This window comes from Magnolia sinica, chromosome 11, assembly GCF_029962835.1.
Source record: "Magnolia sinica isolate HGM2019 chromosome 11, MsV1, whole genome shotgun sequence".
NCBI classification, from domain to species: Eukaryota; Viridiplantae; Streptophyta; class Magnoliopsida; order Magnoliales; family Magnoliaceae; genus Magnolia; species Magnolia sinica.
In genome coordinates, this window is record NC_080583.1 from 40,121,725 (window position 1) to 40,138,834 (window position 17,110).

At 38.6% G+C, this 17,110-nt stretch overlaps 1 pseudogene; it reads right to left on the reverse strand.

Annotated features, from left to right (window-relative positions):
* Positions 1-1,736: 1,736 nt before the first annotated feature.
* LOC131218095 (protein RBL-like) overlaps positions 1,737-17,110 on the reverse strand; it is a 41,853-nt pseudogene continuing 26,479 nt past the window's right edge.

The following is a 17,110-nucleotide window of genomic DNA, read 5'->3' on the forward strand; positions in this document are numbered from 1 at the left end:
GCTGGGTTGGGTTGGATCAAGTATATAGAGGACTTCATGTTGAGCACCTCAAAGAAACAAAAGCCCCGTCAATGCAATTTTTTTAATTTTTAATTTTTTTATTGGTTATACATCAAAGAGCAATTGACTGGGGCTTGAACATGAATTTAGGGCTGTCAGTACCCGGAGCCATAGGTACAAAATGGACCTGACCCAATTTTAATGGGTACAGCTCCCTTGTCTTGGACCTGTTAAGATATTGGGTTGGGTTTAGGTCTCACCTTTTCCAGTAGGGTTAAAAATCAAGCCTAGCCAGATCCAGGCTGGGTCCATCAACTCGGACCAGGTTAAAATCTGATTGGGTCCAGATTTGATCCAGTTAATTTTAATAGTGCTATTATATATAAATATGTATTTGATTATTCCACCGGCAGAGTGAGGTTTCCTTAGCTACATGCATACAAGAGTCTCTGCTTATACACATGCACAAAGTGGCACATCTATATAATCTAATCCATCCATTTGGTGGGCCCGACCATTTAAATGCTCTTATTTGCCCTAAACCCAACTCAAAACCTATACTAGGCTCGAGTGAAAATATCAGTCATATCAATATTGCCAAATGTCACGATATTTAGAAATTTTCTATTTGCTTGGGGTTTGGGTATGGGTGACCTGGCAATATATTATTGGCGATATTATCAATAATATCACAGATAATTGGAACACCGATAACAATGGAAGTAAAAAATGAGGAATTAGTTAATATTGATGGCCAAGGCAAGGTACCCCGAAATGACAGTCCATTATGTTGGGTCCACAATCCATGAGAAGTGAGAACAGAGAGATTGAGAAGGATGTTACTCATAGAATCAAAGTTGGATGAATGAAGCGGAGATGCACCTCTAGAGTATTATGTGACCTTGCATACCAATCAAACTAAAGCGAAGGTTTTATAGGATATCTATAAGACTAGCAATGCTTTATGGGAGAGATTGTTGAACAGCCAGTGAACAACATGCACATAAAATGAGTGTAGTTGAAATGAGAATGTTGAGGTGGATGTGTGGCCAAATAAGAAAGGATAGAATTAAAAATGAACACATTTGAGGTAACTTAGGAGTAACCCTAATAGGCAATAAGAGGAGGGAAAGGAGAAATTAAATCACACCAGTTAGGAGTGAGTTGATTTAAACCCTATAAAATAGGAAGGAGAAGGCCCAAAAGGATGTGGGTGGAAGTAGTAAGAAAAGATTTTGAGTGTCTATGGCTTAACTGAGGATATGGTCCTTAATAGTGGAATGGGGAAATGTAGGGGACCCCAATTAGTTGGGATAAGGTTTCCACGACGACGTTGATGACAACAATAGTAACCTTCTGGTATCATCCACGAACAACACCCAATAAATAGACTATGGGACATGACTGAACAATGATCTGCATAGTTGAAGCACTGGCACCACAGAATTGAAAACCCACATATATTGCACAAAGCCTAAAGTTGTATATCCTACCATTCCTCAGAAGAAACTATAATGGGGCCAAGATTTCACCATTATAGTGGGGATCGGGAACGAGTACAACTTTAGGCTTTGTGCAATATATGTGGGTGAAATCTTGGCCCCAAACCTCGCCAGTCTACTCATAAGGTGGGTAATGCTTGTACAGGAAAAGGATAACTGAGTGTCTGCATTCAATGTACATGTGCAATGTGCATCTGTTGCCCACCAGGTCAGTAGACCAAAATCATTTTTAGGCTAGGATACAAGCACCATGTGACCCGACTGATTAACAGCTTGGATCTCCCACACATGCCACGTTAGAACACATGGTGAACTTGGATTGATGTCTGTAGATGTGTGGCTGAAAATAGCATTACTCAAGGAGAAATGATAACTAATGGAAGCTTTCTTTTTAACCTTCTCGGTTTCGGGCATCAAATCGAATTCATCTTCTTTCTCTACATATTCTTCATTTTCCTCAAGTTCTTTAAAATCAGGAGTGAATGCACTCCAGTTCTCTGTATAATCTTTAGCCCATATATAGACTATGCCAATAAAGGAAACGGAGACAACAATCGGGCAGACAGGATGCCACACCACATCTGTCAAGGCTTCTTTTGGACCTTCTAGCATCTTTAAAAGATGTCCAGCTCTGTCCCATATGTATATCTTGTGGTCTCCTTTCCTAGTAGAAGCACCAACCACCCACTCACCATCACCACCAAAACATGGCGCTTTCCAATAGATCTGATTGACGGAATCTTGAAATTCCTGAAAGAGCACCAAGCACTTAGTCCCAACTGCTTTCAGTTTCTCGATGCCATGCGGCTGCTCATCCACACTACTAGTCAGTTGATCAAGAGTCCCAGGTCCATCTTTCTGAGGTAGACAATTCTCATAGACCCAAATAGTCCGATCATTTGAATTTGTAAGTAGGTAGCGTCCGTCCCTACTGAAAGCGATGTTCTTGATGACAGGACAACCACAGATGGAAACTATTGCATGCACATGAATGCTCTTGAAATCAATTATAAGTATGTCCCCTTTGGAGTTCCCTACATATATTAAATCCCCATACTTGTTAAAACATGCCACAGTAGGAGTGGAAAGTGGAGAAGCATATGTGAGTTTGTTGCGTGGCTGAGGGACTGTGATGGGGCCTGCATTTGACACTGAAACTGGCAATATGGTTGTATCTCCAGTGTTCAAGTCAACGAGGATAGGTGCCGATGAGAGTGGACAGGCCAAACAGGTGAATCGATTGTCTGAACCAGGATGGAGGCGGGCATGTAGCGTGGTTTGTTGCAGAGTAGCACGTGCAATCTTCCCCCCACTGACTACATTCCATAGTGTTAAGGACTTGTCACTGGCAGAAACAAGAACGTGGTGGCCATACTTGGACCAACAGATGCTCGTTATGGATGCCGCACAATCTTTGTAGCGGAGCACCTTAGCAATACCCCTGGTCTCAAAATCCCAGATAACACAGCTCCCATCATGGCACCCAGCTGACCAAAATAACCAAACCAGGATCAATCAGTGAATTGCAATGATTGGGAGTAAATACAGAACACTAAAACAGATCAACAACAAAAATCTTCTTCTGATGAAGATCTTAGTGGGATGAACTGTGACAAAAAACAGATGAATCACAAAAACTTTAAAGTATGAGAGAAAAACAAAGAGAAAGGAATTTGGAATACATAATATTAATTTCATACATCTTAAAATCAAGAACTAAGAAATGCATTTTAAATTTAAACATAAACCCTTTATTTATGACACTAAGGACTTGTTTGGGCAAAAACCTGGAACTTGGTTACTGAAAACTCCACTGTAGAAATGCAGTTTCCGTTTTCTGAACAATATTTGTCAAAATTGTTTTCGTATCACAATCATAATAGGGGTTGAAATTGTTATTGTATCGCAATCATAATAGCAGTTGAATCATATGGTATCACAAATCGTGTCATAAATCTTACGATTTCTATAATTTTCTTTAATAATTGCAGGAAAAAAAATCTGAAGGATATAAATAAAACAGAAGAAATTAAAAACTCATCAATCATCCATTTCCCATCAATAGGCAACAACAAAAGCAATACATATCTTGATAGTGTTAAGAGATTCTTGACTTTCATTTTCTTTTTTTCTTTCAAGAAATTTACTGGGCATCTTTGGATATGTCAAATCCAAGGAAAAGAAAGAAAAAGAATAATAATAATCTAATAATGATTTCCATGAGAACTATTGAAACAAGGATTCCAATTTTAGAATTCTTGCGCAAATTGCAAGTGGATATATCATATTCCTCTCACGACAGACACCTAGTTTCTTGTGCCAAGAATTCACATCATGCTAAAGCGTGATGATTTCTTAGTGGAATCCATCCTTTCCTTCTCTGTCCAAACAACAAAAATTGGCACATCAAAAGAAAGCCCTTTTCCTTTTCCTTTGTTTGGCATGGGATCCCTAGTATTCAAACATGGCCTAAATAACTTATGTTCTTTTTTACCTTTCATAAGTGCCAAATCACGTGGAAAAGGGACATTCGATTCAGATTCTGTTGATCAATGAAAAAGAAATTATTTCTTTGTTTTGGATTTCTGAATATCAAAATCCCCAAATTCTCTCTCGGTCTCATGTGTTTTTTAATAGAAGAGGGCCTTTAAAAGCCAAAAAAAAAAAAAAAAAAAAAAAAACGTAAGCAATAGAAGAAGAAGAAGAAGAAGAAGAAGAAGAAATGAAAAAAAATAAAAATAAAAACACGTTGATTTTTGTGAAAATTTGGGCCCATTTATGCAGTCTGCAATTATCATACGATTTGATATGAAAATCATACAATTGTTGCATTTTTGCACTTGCGGCCACGATCTATATCAGCTTGTATACAATGCAATTCAAAATTTCGATCATACGATTTTGATTAGGTGTTCCAGAAAACTCATCTCATCTGAAAATGCTGTTCAGATGATAGTGAATGTTTTTTACTTTTTTTTTTTTTTTTTTTTCAGACAAGTTTTTCTGAATAAGACTACGTGCTTTCATATCAAGGCGGCCCACCTGATGAGTGGACTGACCTGATTGTCAGGTGACCTTCCTGGCGGGGCTCACCTTACGCATGTGTCAGACATCCTACAGGTTCCACATTGGCACTGCATGCGTGCAGTTGAGAGGTGCATGTGTGTGGTGATCAAACCTCCACCTATATTTATGCTTTGGGCAAGACCCCTATGTGCACTACTTTAAATGCAAGCGTAACAACCGTTGTACTCTCCTACGGTATCAAATGCTTATCCAAAATCGGTAGCTTTAGAAAGGGGAAAAACAGCCTCACACCTTGTTCCGCACGAATGGAGAAAAAGTCGAAAACACTATTTCTAAAAACATAGTTTCCATAAAGGCGTCAACCAAACACTTTAAAAATGCACACTCCTGCAGAAAATGCCATTCAATGCTGTTGAATAGGGAGTCACCCAAACAAGCCCTAATACAACAATATCATTTAACAAACTTTGCTTGATAACTTTGTTTTAATGGAACTTTTTGTAAAGTGGCAGGGATATTTTTGTACATTCATAGATTTGTGGAGACGTATTAGTTACTACTTATTGCTGGATCCTTGTTTGAAGCACTCTCCTTCCTCACAGCACACATACAGACATGGCACGTGCCATATGCCAGATCTGTGCCATTATTAGGAAATCCTTCCTCCTCTCCGGTTCTCCCTACGTTTCTCTATCAATTGTCCAAGTAGTAAACAGCTTCAGTATAGATCTTAGGCATGAAACTAAACTAATTTTCTGATACATTCACCCCGTGGCTTAAGACTTTGCTCAATCATTTTCTCCCATAGTTCCATAGCATGGCACATAAATTTAATCCCACGATAGTCAGTGCAGAATTGTATGACTCATGTATTATTATATGTATTTTTACAAAAATGGCCCTGAGGTGTGGCCGTTGCACGTGTTTAGCCTCCATTTCCATTTCTGTTTTTTTAGCCTCCTGGCAGTTTTTTGAAATTGCAAAGGACAAAAATGCCCTTCATCGAGTCTTGCGCCCGTACAACGGTTGAATGCGGGACCACCTTCAGGGCCTCAATCATGATGCATGACGTGGCCCAACATTTGGTGATTGGGCCCACTGGAAGGGAGATCCAATCCGTTCACTCTCTTCATAGCCCACCATCTCAACGGGAAAGCACAAATTTCAGCATGGTTTGATCTCATAGTCCACTATCATAAAATTGATAAGCCGTTCACTACTTCACTCCCAACTGTTTCCTCATGGTGCAGTCCCCCTTATCTATGGATGTGACTCATTATTCGGCCCATAACCTTTTATGAAATTATAACTCCAATGGATGGAGTGGATTTGACAGATACCTGATGGTGGGCCCCATAGACGATGCCCGAAGACCCTGTAACTAGGGGCCAAGTCGGTTTGAGGACCCCATTTTTTATTTTTTCTTTTTAAATTTTAAATTTTTTTTTTTTTTTTAACAGGTTTTCTTCTTCCTTTCGAACCTTCCACCATCGAACCCACCGTTACTCTCCGACCGACTTTATTTTCCAGCGTACAGTCGCACAGTGTTCGCAAGATCAATAATATTGGCCAATATTGTCAATATTGCATGTCAGTGATACGAAATCGGTGGGTAATAGCCAAAACAAACAAAAAAAAAAAACCTAGTTTCCTCGGTATCGCAAGATATCGCAAAGTATAGGCAGTATCGTGATATATCACACGATATCGACATTTTTTTTTTCTAAAACCTTTTACAATGTATCGACGATATCTGTGAATATCGACAGATACTGTCGATACCTCACAGGAAACGCACGTCACTCTTACCAAAAACTCTAAAAACCGATTTTTTTTTTTTTCCCCTCTTTCTTTAGATTTCTCTCGTTTAACCTCTTAATGGATGGTTTTCGGTCCATCATTTGCTTGAATTTGGGAGAAAACCCCACACTTGAAATCAAAATCAAAATTTTCTTGCATTTTGGGCCGTTTCTCATTCGGTGAGTAATTTTTCACTTTAATCATTTTGTTTTTGTTTAAATCATATAAAATGGTTGTGAAATCATTTGGAAAAAAAAAAATCCTTGAATCTTCCTCTTTTGCATATAAAGGCAAAAAAAAAATAAAAAATCAAGGTTTTCAACCTTCGATTTCGAGATTTGAGTGTAAATGGCCCAATTTGAAAATTCGAAATTTCCCCATTTTCTCCCAAATTGCTTGTAAGGTTACACTCCAACCATGAAATAAAGCATGTATGAGGCCTGATCTATTGATATGTTAACTTTTTTTTTTTTAAAATTTGAAAAATAAAATTTATTTTTTTAATGAAAATTAATAAAAATTATTTAAAAATGTTTTTTTTTTCAAAATTTCCTTCCAACCAGCTGTCAAGTGAGACTAATTTCAAAGTATTTACGAGTATTTGATGATATGATCATTACATGTACTCTAATTTCAAAATTCAAGTTCAGGTGGCCCGATGTGGGAAAATTGGAAAAAAAATCAAAAATTTCCCAATTTGTCCAAAATTGGTTGCAATGTTGGACTCCAAACATGAAATCAAGCATGTATGAGGCTTTTTTTGAAATTTTAGAAAATAAATTTTATTTTTTAATTAAAAATTAATAAAAATATTAAAATATTAATTTTTGTTAAAAAACTTCAATCAGTTGCCAAATGAGACTAATTTTAAGGTATATAGGAGTGTTTGATGAAACGATAATACATATGCTCTAATTTCAAATTTTGAGTGCACATGGCCTAATTTGAAAATTTTGGGGGAAATTCGAAATTTTCTCAATTTCTTCTTAATTACTTGCAATGTTGCACTTCAAACATGATACCAAACATTTATGAGGGTTGATTGGCTGATTTATTGGGGTTTTTTTTTTTTTTTTTTTTTTTTTCAATTTTCGGAAAAAAAAATTAATGGGGTTTCAAATTTAATGTTTTCAAAATTTATTTTAGATATAGTATCTTGCCTTAAAAAAAAAAAAAACATAATCCTCTTTTGGTTTTGAATACATTGGTTGTGTTTTCATACGTCTTCTTACATTTATAAATGTTATGAATTTAATTTGAATGTACTTGCATTAGTTCAGTCAAACAACGCATAACTTAGGAACCTATACAAAGGAAACCTATTATGTGCACTTTTTTATTTAGATGTTATGATTTACAAGTGTGTATTAAGGTCATTTTTAACGATCCTTGATGTTTCATTGAAAAATTTAATCAATTATCCAATGTTTCCCCTGTTTCCCAAAAAGTGCGATAAATTACCCAATACAAACGATATGACTCGTGCAATAACTAATACATATCAACATCCCAAGGGTAAGATACATAATGCAGTACCGATATTTCGAAAACTCCAGTCACCAGCATCTAATTCTCCAGTGTACGACCCTCCGTTTCGCTTCGACACGAATAAACGACGGTTTCACACTCCTACACGATCACACTTCCTAAATATGAAGGCCACTAGTAAGGCAAAGATATTTTAATAGTTTTTTTTAATGTTTTTCATGTTTTTTTTTTTTTTTTTTTTTAAAAATTTTTTACAATCCAGTTTAGTTGTGGGTAGAAGGGAAGGCTAAATGGATACATTTTTTTTTGTTGTTGTTGTTGGGAGAAGGGACATCTATAGGGGATTGATATGATAAGAGGCAGCCGGGGTTGTCATGTTAAAGACAATGAAGGAGATTAAAGGTAGTTTTTGATGTATTGGCTTGGTTAAACACTTGTAAAACAACCTCGACCCGTAACACATGATAATCTTGACCTTTAACACATAACAACCACGACCATTAACACATGACGGCCTTAACCCTTAACATATCACAACCTCGACCCTTAATACATGGTGACCTCAAACCGGGGTTGTCATGTTAAAGACAATGAAGGAGATCAAAGGTAGCTTTTGATGTATTGGCTTGGTAAAACACTTGTAAAACAACCTCGACCCGTAACACATGATAATCTTGACCCTTAACACCTAACAATCACGACCATTAACACATGACGGCCTCAACCCTTAACACATGACGACCTCGACCTTTAACACATCACAACCTTGACTCTTAACACATGGTGACCTCAACCCTTAACAGATGATAACCTCGACCCTTAACACATGACGACTTCGACCCTTAGTGTTTTAATTACTTTTACTTTCCTTTGCTATTAGTTTTTGTTTTTGTTTTGTTTTGTTTTGTTTTTTTGTTTTTTTATTTATTTTTATTTTAAATGTTAATACCTTGTCTGTAATGCATTACAGCTCCGGAATCATCAATGACTACCTGCTTGGATGATGAAAATGCAGCAGTATCATGCAAGAGCCCCATTCAATTTATAAAGTAGCTTAAAGATGATTTTGGCAAGTGTTCTACTCGAAGAGAGATGTTTAGGAAGTCATGTTTTGGACAGTTGATGGATTTTGATGTCTCGTTATGGCGAGCCCATGGTTAAGTACTCCACTATCTTATGCAGAGGCATATTGGTGACCTAACTTTTGATGTATAGGGCACCATTATGACCTTCATGGAGATGGACCTTGACTTGATTATAGGTTTGAAGTATGGGCGCTATATCCCGAAAGAGCCTGAAGTGGGTCGGAAAGGAAGGGGAATTAGGGAGAGATTTGCGGAAGGCATGTGTGAGGAAGGACCATTTGAAAGCAGTTTTTCAATCACTCCATGTGACAAAGCTGACACTATTGATGTGCGTCGAGATTTTGATAGTACTATCTTCTAGTAAGAATGGTCGTGTAGATCAGTATATATAGTTAGTCAATAACTTAGATGAGTTTAATAGGCACCATTGGGGCTCTATAGGGTATTGCTATTTGAAAGAAGGGGTTAATTGTGCAATTAAGAGTTAGTACACTAACACCTACTGATATTGAGGTAATAGGGCTGCAATACGTCTAAGTGCGGAAGCTTGACGGAGTTATAAAAATGATGTCTAAGTCCTAGAGTGGTGATTAGGGCCTATTTAAAAATATGTCTATTTAAAAACAACTTATTACCTAACTTAAACTAATTAAAAATTAAACTAAGTAAGACAATGTAACTCTAAAGGCTTTCAAGCTAATAGAGGGTCTAATCACATAGACTACAAAGGAAATGCAAATAAACCAACTAGCCTATAGGATAGTGTACATGTGTGTGTGGGATATGATACCTATCAATCCTAAACAATCATCTAATCATGCATTCAATTAAGCATTTAAACACATAAGCACAATTAAAAAATTACTAAAATGACAATCCTAAACACAGTAATGTATAGTGATTCGGCTACGTGCCTACTCCACTCTCAACGGACGCACTCTCTCCTAGAGTGTACCGGATTTCACTATCGGAGGTTTTAAATCAGGTTTACCTCAAACTTTTACAGCCACACACAAGGACTCTAAAGTTTATGCCCTACACAAGAACAAGGGTCCTACACAAGCACCCAAGAGTTTATGCCCTACATAAGAGCAAGGATCCTACACAAGCACCCAACAATTTAGACCACACAGGCCAAGGTCCTACACAAGAACCTGAGTGTTTAGGCCACATAAGCTAAGGTCTTACACAAGAACCTAATGGTTTAGGCCACACAGGCCAAGGTCTTACATAAGAACCTAAATCGAGTTTGGTTAAGGAAACTCTAGCACTCCAACCTACACAAGGAAGGATTGCAACCTTTGGACTCTAAAAATTGACAACTCACTTGTCTAATTGAGCCCCGCTTGTCGCACCGTCTTAGGTCACTTAATCTCCGCTCTTTCGTGCTTCGATCAGCTCCCCGATGCTCCCCTGATCATGTTGTTGATGCTTCGCCACGGCTCCAGCTGCAAGGTCAATCACCTTCCATGTTGTTCTTCATTGAAGTGACCAAGGTGATGGGAGTGGGTTGAATCTTCTACAACTAATGGGGAGTTTAACATAGGAAATTCAACTAGATGGGTCTCTTAGAAGACTTGGACAATGATATACCAAGATGCTTAAGTCCAATCTCTAGGAAATGGAAGAGTTCAAGCACATCTCCAATGGTGAGGTTGGAATCCTCATTAGAGTTGAAATCTTGAGGGAAATGCTTGAAACTCAATCGAGTAGAGGCTACGAATGGGGGATATGCATATGAAATCACCCTACCTCTAGTTAGTGTTTTAAATATCAACAATATTGGCTGATATATCCCACAATATATATTGTATCCCACCAGTGCGACACGAAACGCACAAGTAGTGTGATATATCCCACATGCTCAATGTAGTTAACATTTTCTAATTTCGATCATTTTATTTTCTATAAATCATGTTAAATTAGTATCAAATTATTATAAATCCATGATTTTTCATATAAAACATGAAAAATCATGGATTGGGAGCTTTAATTTCAAGATTTGGAGGAGATGGGCCAAGTTGCGAAAATTTAAAAAAAAAATCCAATTTCTCCCAAATCGTTTGCAATCTTTGTGTCCAAACATCAAATCAAACATGCATGTAACCTAATCTAGTGATTCTTCTTTTTCTTTTGAATATATTGCTTGTGTTTCCACATGTCTTCTTATATTTATAAATTATATGAATAGATATTAAATATACTTGCATCAATTCAGTTAGACAACGCAAAGATTAGGACCCCATACAAAGAAAACCTATTATGTGTACTTGTTTTTTATAATGTTTTGATTTATAAGTGTGTATTGATATCTTTTTTAACAATCACCGAAGTTTCATTGAAAAATTCAACCAATTTCCCAACATTTCCTTATGTTTCCAACAACAACAATACATTACATGATACAATTGATATATCCTATGCGATAACCGATACATATCCGTATCCCAAGAATGTGATACCGATATTTCGAACACTGCCTCTAGTTGCTCCAAAAACTCCTTTGAAAAGCTCAAGAGTCGAATACCCTTTATAAAAAATTCGAGCTCCAATAGTAAAAAAACAGAGAGAAAATGGCTCTATTGATACCATCGAAAGGTCTTCAATGCGATTGAGTATTCCTTCGATTCCATCGAAAGGCTCCCCGATGCCATCGAGATTTCCAACTAAAAATCATGTTTGCTTGTTGGACAATTCTGGACCCATTTCGATCGCATCGATATTATCTTCGATTACATAAAAAGTCATACTTCGATACCATCGAAGTGGCTTCGATGCCATCGAAGTGGCTTCAATGCCATCGAGAGAATTAAATGAAAATCCAAAAACCTTGCTGGACAATCTGGATCTCAAATCGATGCCATTGAGGGGTCTTTAATGTCATCGAAACATAAGTTTCAATGTCATCGAAGTGTCATCAATGCCATCGAGATTTCCAATTGAAAATCTAGTTTGGTTACTGGACATCCTTGACTCTCGATCGATTACATTGGCTAGATCTTCGATGTCATCAAAGACTTCAATGGCAGCTCGATGCCATCGAAGACTGTTCGACGGCAACTCGATCGAACATGGCCTGGAATTTGCTGTTTTGGGCTATTTTCTATACAACAGATTCGCACGTCTTCTAGCCTTCTTTATTATGTTTTTCTTGGTCTCCTAAAGCTAAGGGGTGATTAAATTAATATTCCTAATTAAGACAAGATCATCTAGAGGTTATAGATCAAGGGTTAGGGTCACCAAGGCATCTCTTTTACCTGTTAATGCTCCATGATGCTTCTACTTCGCTTGTGCCTTCGGTCTTCACTTTCCAAAGGCTCAACTGACTACGGACACAACGACTCACTTGATTAACAAACTAGGGTGCAAAAATGAGTGCACTAACACCTACAACTTATGTGATTATGCATATGCATTACAGGTAATTTATTATTGCATTAATTCATTGAGAGGCTTTATTTCTGTTATAATATTCCTTACATGTCCTAACTAATATGTAATGCATCTTTCATTGGTGCAACAAATATGGGCATACAAGCGATTCCTCAAGCTATCCAATAGTAGTGGTTGGGCCGTGAGAAAAGCTCACCTTCAAATTCCAAGATTCCTTAACTAGGTACCGTACAGAGTAACAATGTGCAAAATAGTATCGAAGGTATTTAATAACGTGTCAATAAGTCACCTTGGATCTTGTTGTTTGACTGAGGTGCATTATGGTTATGGTTCTTATAACGCCGTGAAAATCAGGGGTCGAGCATAAACTTGATTCCCGAGTTCTAATACATCACTTATGCAACATAGAAAATGATGATTAAATGTTGTCCGTATTAGTGCACTAAACATGAGTGAGATTATACCAAAATAACGTATCATACCCCAGAGACAGTTAAATTACACAAGCGGAAGATTGTAATAGATGGATATAAAATATGTAAGTTGTGGCACGTCTCCAGAGTATAAACATCTCCTAGGTGAAATATTACAAATATTGTTTCAAAATACAAAATGTCAAAAATATGAGAGGCTACTACAAGTATAACCCTGAAGCTCCGTCGATCAGAATGGTATATATGAACCCGCCTGAATACTGCATATACGAGAAAGCATCTTCCTCGTCTTCGAAGCCCGTCTCTGCCTCATCAGTCAGGTCTCCATCTGCAACTAAGACAGAGTCTGGTTGGTGTTTAAAACATCGTCTCGTAACGTGGGAGTGAGTGATCAACTCAGTGGAACAATAAAGCAAAGGTTAACATGTTATCAATTCAGTCAAGCAGTAATGATAAAATAATACAATCAAAAATCTCTAAGTACTCTGATTAATGCAAGAATGGTATGTATAAATGATGCATGCCCTCGCCTGCACTCCCTCTGCGATCTTCATCTAACGGTCGCGCATGTCAGTCACTTCCTTGTGCTCTCTACTCAACGCCAAACAGCAATGCAGTGCGGTGCATGAACGTGATTACCAAGTTCTTATTAGTCCTTTTCATAGAGCAGGATTGGGAAGCTAAGGTACCTCCCTTATATCAGTTCCCAAACGATGATCTATTCTAGAGTCGTCAGTCCTAGTAAATCTCATACGATGATACGATTCTAGGTCGCTACAAAGGGCTCATCACCTTATCAGTGTAGGCTTAGTTTATACTCTTGTTGCTACGGAAAGGCTTGTCGCTTCTACGCAGTCTTAGGGTACGCTCGAGGTCACTACAAAGGGCTCGTCATCTTATTAGTCTAGGCCGACAGCTCGAATACAGTGCCTCATATCACCGTATTTGGCTCACGAAGCTATGTTGCTCACTGGACACTACGGGGAGGCTCATCACCCCAGCGTAGGCCGACAGCTCAACCACGGTGTCCCATACCACCATGCCCGGCTCATAAGTCTTAGTGGATCGAGGTACCAAAGTTAAAGGAGTTTTCACTGGTGAGTTGGGTACCTTAGATTCAAGCAGTAGCGTCCATACATGGTGAACATACATCGGGTCAATCGGGTTGCTTGATGAGCTTAATTAGTACGAGCGCACATCGAATTGACCGACATGAATTGCACGAGCACTCTGTGTGGCCTAACCACTGTCGACAACTGAAGTACGGTTCGGACTCATCGAACACGTCCTGTGGGGTGAAAACAACCTCAGCCACCAAATCAGGGCCTGTTACCGATTGCCTGGACTATATCGTAGTCCCAAACATATCCAATTCCAACAAGTATTCGTATGAAATAGTCAAACAGTAATAAATACACAATTATAATCCTACAACCATTTAAGCATGATATGAAGTACAACATACATAGGATTTCACATATGCGCATTTCATAAGTAAAACAGACAATATAATATAAGTTGCATGGAAGAAATCATACACATAGTCTAGGTAGATGAGAATCTTATCTCAACACTTATATAAAGTACCTGATGCCAAGTACTTCCTCATTCATATATTTTTACAAACACTTAGACCACCTTTTTAACATACACAACGTATGTTAGCCATAACATATACTGGGCCAAATCCTTTCGCCAAGGAGTTGTTACACATATAACTAGCATAAACACACGACAATTAATCATGGTAAACACACTTTCAAATTTCATACGTATATGATTCTTTTTACAAATACATGGAATACACTAAACTCAATATAGTTCATATATATATATATCTGAAACGCGAAACAAACATTGCATTTGCCATGTGAAATAGCACCCACATCGGTAATAAACCATTAACCGACATTGAAAGCCTTGAAAACCATAACCTATACGTTTATAGTCTGCACCTTTTGCCGGTAGACTCGTAACGAACTCAGTTTAAAAGCTAAGTCTTTGTCTACGGCACCACAATAACCTATAAAAGGGAATGGGTTAGCTAATTTATTTATTACACAAGTCAAAAATCCTAAAATAAGTTAGGGTTATGTTTTCTTACCCAAGTACGGAGTCGAAATCGCCGGAATAGCGATGTAGAAGCGGTAGTTAAACCCGAGGAGCAATGTGATCGAATCCCAAGAGGAATCTCCAACTCACTCTCTCACTTTCACTCTCTTTCCTTTCCTTTTCTTCTACTCTCTTTCTTAGGGTTTTAGAATAAGTATGAAATATGAGAGAGAGAGTTTAAGGCCCTTATATAGGCCCAGAACTGATGGGAATGGCCCCAGGGCCATGATATACTTAGGTTATATCCAAATACGGATTGTTCCGGTCCAACGGAGCACTTCTGGAGTCCCCCTTTCTGCGTGCAGTTGGACTTAAGCTCCCTGACATTGGATCTAGGTCAGGCTAAGTTTTCATTCCGATCGGGTTTACAGATCAGCCGTGGCGGACCAGTTTCAGTTTAACGGTCACCTGCACTCGATCAGGGCCACAAGTATACCGACATGTGTGGAACATTTCTCCTGATCTAAGGGTGTATTTGAGTCTGAATTTAACGGTCTGAATCCTTATATTTAGCCCGTAAGCGACATGACTTAGTTTATTTAAATTTAAATTTTATTTCTAAATATATTCACGTTTCTCACACACTTCGCTCCGGGTTCAAGTTGTATGTTTCTTGACATTATTAGTACTTGATTTCCGAGGGGGTTGTCAAGTCCAGTAATGCGGTGATAGCCGTATGGTTTCGGGGTGATCGGACTTTCGACGTGCGGTTCAGATCCGATATGAAGTTTCAAGGTGCTCCCGAGAGCAACCGGGATTAGAGGTGAATTCTAGATTTCAGGGTAATGTAGCATCAATGATTCTGCACGTTTTAGGTCTTGCAGGTCATATTTAAAGTAATTAGTGCTAATTTCACAAGTACTCTAGTTTAGCACTTGCTAATACTAGCCTAATTTCTAAAGGATTTGGCCTTGAGTGATTTCTGCCAGAGGTGGTACTCGGGTCTTTGTACGGATTTTTTTGAGACGTTACAATCTACCCCTCTTAAAGAAAAATTTCACCCTCGAAATTAGTACCTTTTCGTACTCCTCGAGAATCTGAGGGTAATTCTTTCAAACCTTGACTTCTGTCTCCCAAGTAGCCTCTTCTTCCGTGTGATGTGTCCACAATACTTTTACAAGTGGAATAACTTTGTTACGCAATACCTGCTCCTTCTTATATAGGATACGTGTCGATCGCAATATATATGTAGCGTCCTCGCTCAACTGCACCTGCTCCCATTTGATAATGTGGGAAGGATTGGGAACGTATTTATTTAGCATAGATACATGAAACACGTTATGCACACCCGCAAGTGGTGTGGGCAATGTAAGGTGGTACGCCACCACACCCACTCGATCAAGTATCTGGAATGGGCCAATGAATCTCGGCGTAAGCTTTCCCTTTTTGCCAAACTGAAGGATTCCCTTCATAGGGAAAACTCTGAGGAATACATGGTCTTCGACCTCGAACTCTAGCGGTCGCCGTCTCATATCGGTGTAGCTCTTCTGTCTGCTCTATGCTGCTAGAAGTCAATGCCTGATAATGTCTATCTTCTCTGAGGTCGCCTGTACTAACTCTGGGCCAATCAAACTCTTCTCGCCAACCTCTGCCCAGCAATGCGGTGCTCTACATAAGCGCCCATACGAGGCCTCATAGGGAGCCATGCCAATGCTCGCTTGAAAACTGTTATTGTAAGTGAACTCTGCATAAGGAAGACGGTCATCCCAACTGTCCTTAAAATCAAGTACACAAGCTCGCAGCATATCCTTCAACACTTGGTTTACCTGTTCTGTCTGCCCGTCAGTCTGTGGGTGGAACGCGGTACTGAACTTCAACTTTACACCCATCGCTTCCTGGATGCGAGTCCAGAAAATGATGTAAATCGCGTGTCCTGGTCTGATACGATCTCCAAAGGAACCCCATGCAGACGTATGATCTCCTTGATATATAGCTTAGCCAACTCATCTGTGGAGTTTGAGACTTTAATCGGGAGGAAATGGGTTGATTTCGTCAACCGGTCCATGATCACCCAAATAGAGTCATAACCCTTCCTCGTCTTCGGTAGGCCCAAGATGAAATCCATAGAGATGAAGTCCCACTTCCATTCAGCTATGGGTATGGGTTGAAGCAAACTAGGGGGTCGGCGATGTTCTGCCTTGACCTGCTGGCACGTGAGGCAACGTGATACATAATCTGCTATGTGGGCCTTCATGTTGTCTCACCAGTACGACCTTTTTACGTCGCAATACATCTTCGTACTGCTTGGATGCATTGCCATCCTTGAATT